Source organism: Belonocnema kinseyi, chromosome 2, assembly GCF_010883055.1.
Source record: "Belonocnema kinseyi isolate 2016_QV_RU_SX_M_011 chromosome 2, B_treatae_v1, whole genome shotgun sequence".
Taxonomy (NCBI): Eukaryota; Metazoa; Arthropoda; class Insecta; order Hymenoptera; family Cynipidae; genus Belonocnema; species Belonocnema kinseyi.
The window spans coordinates 51,056,254-51,062,882 of NC_046658.1; the positions used below are offsets into that span (position 1 = coordinate 51,056,254).

General features: G+C 30.9%; 1 long non-coding RNA gene across 1 annotated transcript in view; it reads right to left on the reverse strand.

Annotated features, from left to right (window-relative positions):
- Positions 1–6,422, reverse strand: part of LOC117167564 — a 253,743-nt gene extending 247,321 nt beyond the window's left edge. Inside the window, exon 1 of the long non-coding RNA XR_004466411.1 lies at positions 6,166–6,422. This is a non-coding gene — a long non-coding RNA (uncharacterized LOC117167564). The remainder of the gene's footprint in view (positions 1–6,165) is intronic.
- Between the last annotated feature and the right edge of the window lie 207 nt (positions 6,423–6,629).

The window sequence follows — 6,629 nt, forward strand, 5'->3', positions numbered from 1 at the left end:
CTGTCTGAATTACTCTTTTTCTTAGGACAAGTATACACGCGAAGTAATAAGCCGCTCGTGTTAGAGTCGTATAAATTAGATTCAAGAGATAAATTTATGTCTTCAAGGCATAGAAACTTGTCTCCAAGACATAAATTTAATTCTGGCTCCGTCTCAAAACTGAGACATGCTCAAGTCGAACTTTTCGACTACAGTATGTCTTGATTTGGGGCAATTCAAGTCGAACTCAAGTGGAAGCATTCTTACTCGGGTAAAGCTCTTAAATGTTGCACTATCTGTTTCATCTTCTTTGTGAAATTGTAGGATAAAGTAGTCAAACCAAACGGAAAAGTTTCTTCATCCATATAAAAATACCCTTTCTGATAAGTGTTGCCATGTGGCCGATCATAATGCAAATATTCGTAATCAATTTATCGACTATAAATCTGTTTTTTAGAGGTTGCAGACCGCTGTGATTTCCACTAAAAATCAGAAATACTTCGGATACAAACTAAGTACTGAGTATTGTAGTATGAGACAAGCTTTTTGAACAAATACCTTGCAAAACATACTCTTGTTTTCTTAAGAATTAGGCCTAATATTTGGTAGCAGAACAAAACGCTTTTCAACGAATCTTTATAAGCGACGTATTCGTATACACAATCTACTATTTTCGCTATCTATACTAGGAGAACGATGTCTGTGCTTTCATTTTCCATTTCAATTGACTCAAAATGTACTACTACGTGACGTATAGGCCCATAAAAGAAGAATAACTAAATTGAGTAAGATTGCACGCGTACACAGATTCGAGGGTACTACATTCTGATTTGGAGAAAAAGGGACCTGAATAATATGTGAGCTAGTTTTAATTAAGGTCGATTTGGGTACCATTTTATGTTTTTATTTTATTTTTTAATGGGCTTTCTCATCAACTTCATTGAAGTTTTAATTGTTGAGAAAATACTTGTTGAGGAATGAAAGGAAAGAATACATTTTCAAGTACTGTTTAGGGGTGCAACTTTTTTCAGTCCTCATGTAAATTTTTTTTAAATTTAAAACTGAGCAAATTCTTTTTCAGACCTAAAAAAAGTCTAGCGCAAATATTACACAATCTGTTAAAAAATAAAGAAAACAATGTTCAGTATTATTTCACCAAAAAGAGGAAATTTAGAGGGTAGCGTTCAGCAAATTTAAATTCACAAATTGTTTGCTCACTGTGCCAGGCCAGAGTCCGGGGAATACTAATCTTCCGAATAAGATGCGTTTAAAACCATATTTTTCAAAACCAATTTGACAATAGGTGTTCTGAGTCCCTTATAGCTTATACAATAGGAATTCTGGGCTACGTGAGTGTGATTCCCTTTTTCCCAGGCGTAGACTCGGTTTATAATAGTAATATGACCGTTTGTAACTGAAGCGAGGAATGCTCAATGTTACTAAGTTAAAAAAAATATAATTTAACAGGCGAACCAAAAAAGTAGCGGTGTACAAAATAATATTCAGACTCGATACATAACGGAAATCTGGAATTGAATTTTTCGAACACATTTTAGCCGTTTTTGAGTCGAAAAACTACGAATGAAAGTAGCACGTAAATTACGAGTCCCACTTTCTGAACACTGGCTCAAGGTGAGAAATAATAAAAAAAAATCCAAATCAAATAAGTTCTTGTGTTACGAGTCACGTTTTTTGAATCGACTAAAGCTGAGATTTAATCAAAAAAATTCAAATAGACTCATCGCGTGCGTCGTAAGTCAAATTTTTGGAACCGCCTGAACAGTTCTGATTAAATCGAATTTAATTAAATAGATCACGAATAAAACAAACAATAAATTAATTGGTGTGTGAGATCGGCACATTGACGTAAAATTAAACTTCAATCGATTCAATAATAGAGAATAAATATAAAAGAAATAATTTTTGGTGCATTTTTAAACAAGCAACAATATATTTTTTAGAAAGAGTTAGTTCTTAGGAGAAATTATTTTTTTAATAATGTGTATTTTATGTTTGGTGTTTTTTAAACTCCTTTGTAATATATCTTAATTTGTATTTAATCTCAATAAAAAATGGCTTATTTAGTTTTTTCATTCATCATCTAGAGTTCTAGTCCTTGAATTTTGTACAAATAATTTTCTCAACAATCAAAACTAATTCGAGTATCATTGTACAGAATGATTTAGAGAGCAAAATGAGCTATTGTGTTTTAGGATTTAACGGAAGTTTGATTCATCGAATATGGGTAATGCATAATTTACAATAATATTTTTTTTATAGCATATTATCTACTCGTGAGATCGGTGAATAAAAATGTGACTTTAATACTTTATTTTTGAAAAATTGAATAATAGATTAACAACATTAGAAATATTACAACTGTATATAAAAATATATACTGCTATTATAATAAAGTTAAAAAAAGGTTTCCTTTGCGGAGTCATGTACAGTTTCCTTCGCCAAATTCCTGCACAGGAACCATTAGAATTACTTGTACAGGTTGCTAGTGCGGTTTCGTGTACACGAAAATGTAAAGGATCCTCAGAGGCTTCTGTACAGGAAATTTCCGTTTCGATGCTAGCCTGCCTACTTATGTCAAACCACATACAGATACTAACAAATAGTGATTACGGGTAACTGCGGCCCAGTCACCCTGGCGCAGTCTCCCTATCAACATATTCTAAAAGTAACTCAGTATCTCCTGACTAGACTGCCTACTCATGCAAAACCGCATTCAAATAATATAAAAAAGTTATTGCGTGTAAAAGTGGTAGTAAACTTGAATAGTCTTGCGATACCTTCGTAATTTCCGGCCGAATCGTACTAAGTGATCGATGGAAAGCAATCGGTCGAATTACGTCGAGTGGGAACGGATTGCCAGGTTCAGAAGAATCGACTATCTGTTTTTTAACCTGCACTTCAGCATTATTCCCTGTTATGCTCCCATGCATTTCTTTATAGCTGGTTACTGCTATACTCATAATAATTTATCATCTGACTCAACAAATATATGGTTCACTATCCTCTTTACGAGAAAGCAAATTATATTGTATCACATGGAAACTGAAACCGTTATTTTATGAAGATATAAATTAAACTAGAACCTGGATTTCCGAAAACTGGGCTTTTGCCTTCATGGAATTGACGGTCTCCGTATTTTGGTGATGCGCGGGGTCGAAAGAGAGAATGTGCTCGAGCAAAAAAAAACTCAAAATGTAAATTACTAAACAAAATAAGCAAGTACATTCGCAAGTTTATAGTATCTTTTAGATCCATCGTTTACCGGGGAAATTATTAATCGTATAAGTCACATAAAAGAGAATTAGACATATTTTGGGTGTTAGACAGTATGATAATAACAATAATTGGATTTTCGACAATTCTAAAATACCTAAGCTGCACCCACCTATAACCATAATTTTCATTTCCTGACACAATAGTAACACTACATTATTTTAAGAAGTCCGTTGTGTCTCGACCGTCTATTAAACTGAACTTCTATAGAATTTTAATTTTTTTAATTTGGTTTATTATATCCACGTGGAAAAATGCCTTTCCACTTTTTGCAATAATAAAAAAATTATCAATTAAAAAGTTACTGCAGTTAATACAAGTCGAATTTCTTAGATTGATACCTATGTGACTGGACAGTTTCCAACTTGAGAATTTTTTCTGGCATCTCAGGGAAATGTCAAAGCAAATTATTGAGCACACTTCACGCTAAAACATTACCTAATGCAAACTCACTAGAAGTTCACTAGAGCCGCAAAAAAATTTAAAACGACTTGATCCATAATTGCTCGGCTCGATCCATAATTAGCACGGTCAACAATATACAAAAAAGTTGGAAGTATTTAATACTTTTTTTTAAAAAGCGTCGAAAATCGTTTTCTGTCATAAAAATGTGAGTACAATGAAAAAAGTTTTTTTCAAAATACTTCTACATTTTCCTCGTGATGAAAATATGCTAGTTTGATGTGAAAAATGAGTATCGCAGATTTCTTTAAATATCCATGCTTCAAAACCCCTTCAATGCGAAAAAACAGGTTTTACCAAAATTTACCAAAATTTACCAAAAAGGACCAAAAAGTAAGATGAAGTTCGTTTAACAGCATTTTTTGATCAGTAGTTATGATTTAAATCAGAACAGATAATAGCTGATTTTTTAAGATAAACATTTATTTTTAAATTGTTTAAACGATTTGTTTGAAAATTTAATACCCAAAAAAATTGATTTCTCTATTGCATTCAATTAACAAAATTGCTTAAAATTTTAGAAATAAAAGTATCAATGAAGTACCGAATCAAACGAAATAACTTACTTTTGTTTACGAAATGAGGTTTTAAGTACTCAATAGTTGAATTTTTCCTTCGCTATTCTAGCAGCTTTCCATAGATGAATTTTTTAAATTGTTGAAGTTAATCTTGAATTCTCAAGAATTTATTTTTTAAACTAAAGAATCCAAAGATAAAATAAAAATCTGGAATATTTTGCACGAGGAATTTACTCGACCCTTAATTATTGAAAACCTTAAAAGACGTAACGTTAACACCGATTGATTAAAAAAAAATGTGAAAAACTGTTATTTGAAAACTCTCATTTGCAGAATAAAGCCGTACTGAATGTGTAAAAAATGTTTTAATATGTGGCTGAACATCCAGTTAAAGCAATTAGAAAGGAAAAGAATGGAAAAAATAAAATGCATAAAAAAGTGGTATTATTGGTAATTTAAGAAATTAACTTTTGTCAACCAGTAGGGATTATTTTTATTTGTTCACGCTAGCTTTTTAAAGATGATTAATTATTATAACATACTATATTAATGATTGAAAACAATAATTGTTCATACTAGTATATTTATTGAAATGAATCTTTCACTAAGGTAAAAATTGAAAGAACAATTTTTAAATTTTCTTATTGTCTTTAATATTCTTGATTTGTGTAAGCATAAAGCAATCAAAATTAATTTAAGAATTTCAAAAAGTTTCCTTGGAAAAAGTAACTAATTTCAAAATATTGAATTCGATTAAATTTTACTGGATGAAATTTTATTTTTTATTTTCACCGGTTTATTGGCGTAAATAAAATTCCTTTTACTATGAGTATTAAAAGAAACAAAATTTATTTCTGTAGGTATTTCAAGCTTCTTGAAATTGCCGAATTCTTAATAGCAATTTGCAAGAAAATATAACTGAATCTCAATTTTAGTGAGAACAAAAGGCCTTTCCTACCTTAATCCTTGAAATTTATATTCTCTTTTTGCAGCACGAAGAACGTGAGAGATTAATTTTAGCAGAAATCATGGAATTGCAAATTTAAAAGAAACGAAAAGGCTTTATTCTTTTTCTCGAATAATGCAAAGCAAGCTTTCTCTGAAAACTGACAGCTAGGACCCGACTTAAGATTTTCTGCTATGTAGCTTTACTTTCTTATTTCACGAACAATATGAAATAGAAGCTGATGCAGGATTCTACAAAGGTTATTTAAACTGCCAGGATGGAACACACTTAAGACTACCTTCAAGTAGATTTGTTTTAGGTAAAATTAAGTTTTCAGTTTTAATGCTTTCTTAAAACATCTTTAGCCTCACATTTCTAGGAAGGAGCTTAGAAAATAAAATCTTTCTTTAGAAAATGTATATTGAAAATAATTAACAAAATCAAATTAACTTCCTTAGATGATTTCCTATTATATCAATCCCTCTTTATATCGCATGAGAAAAAGATTTAATTCAATAAACCCTTACTTCTAACTTTTCGAAGGATTTATTACTAAACTTTGTTATAGAAAAAGGTAGTCCCAGTGTTTTATGAAAGCCTCAGTTGATGAACGTTGCGAAATAATAACGTGCTACCCGCTAATAAAGATTGCTTGGTATAGAGTTTTTATTTTCTAATTAAAAGTGAATGTAAGTTGTCTAATGTTATTTAAATTAAAGTTTATAAGTGTTGCTATATGAAGTTTCTTGCACAGAAAGAATTTCTTAGATAAAGGTTTACGAGGTGTCATATTATTTTTATAATGCCGCTTTCACTGGTCATCTATCTTAATAAAGATTCTTATATAGATGTTCAATAGGTGTTCGAGGATGTGAAGACGAGTGCATAAAGTTGGTTCTCCTTCAGCTGATATGAGAATAATTTTTCAAACAAAAATTGCGGTCATTGGCTGGAACATTATCTTACCTTGTTTATTTTCCCTGTCCCTAAAAACTCGCAAAGTCTTTAAACTCTGCCAATAATCAATCAGGAGAAATCGTTTCCAAATCCAGAAATAAATTCTTGAAAATATAATTCTTCCCTAAAATAATAAAATCCAGGATGCACAAATGTATCTCTTAATTCACAATGATTTCACAAGCAGTTAAAAACAAAATTTGTTTTAATTTTTTGCCCACAAATTTAACTAAAAAAAACCACTTCCACTTCACAGCGATTCTTTTATTAATCCTGTAGAGTTATACCGCACTTTGAACCACTGAACTAAATAATCCTGTGTGAATTCTGTTTCTGCTACCTGTTCCCACAACACTTTTTTTACCTAGAAACTTCAGTACATATTAAGTAGCTTTAACTTCACCATTGCACAATTTTAATTAAAATTGTTCTATCAATATTTATTGTAATATTAGGAGAATATGCTCTTTAAA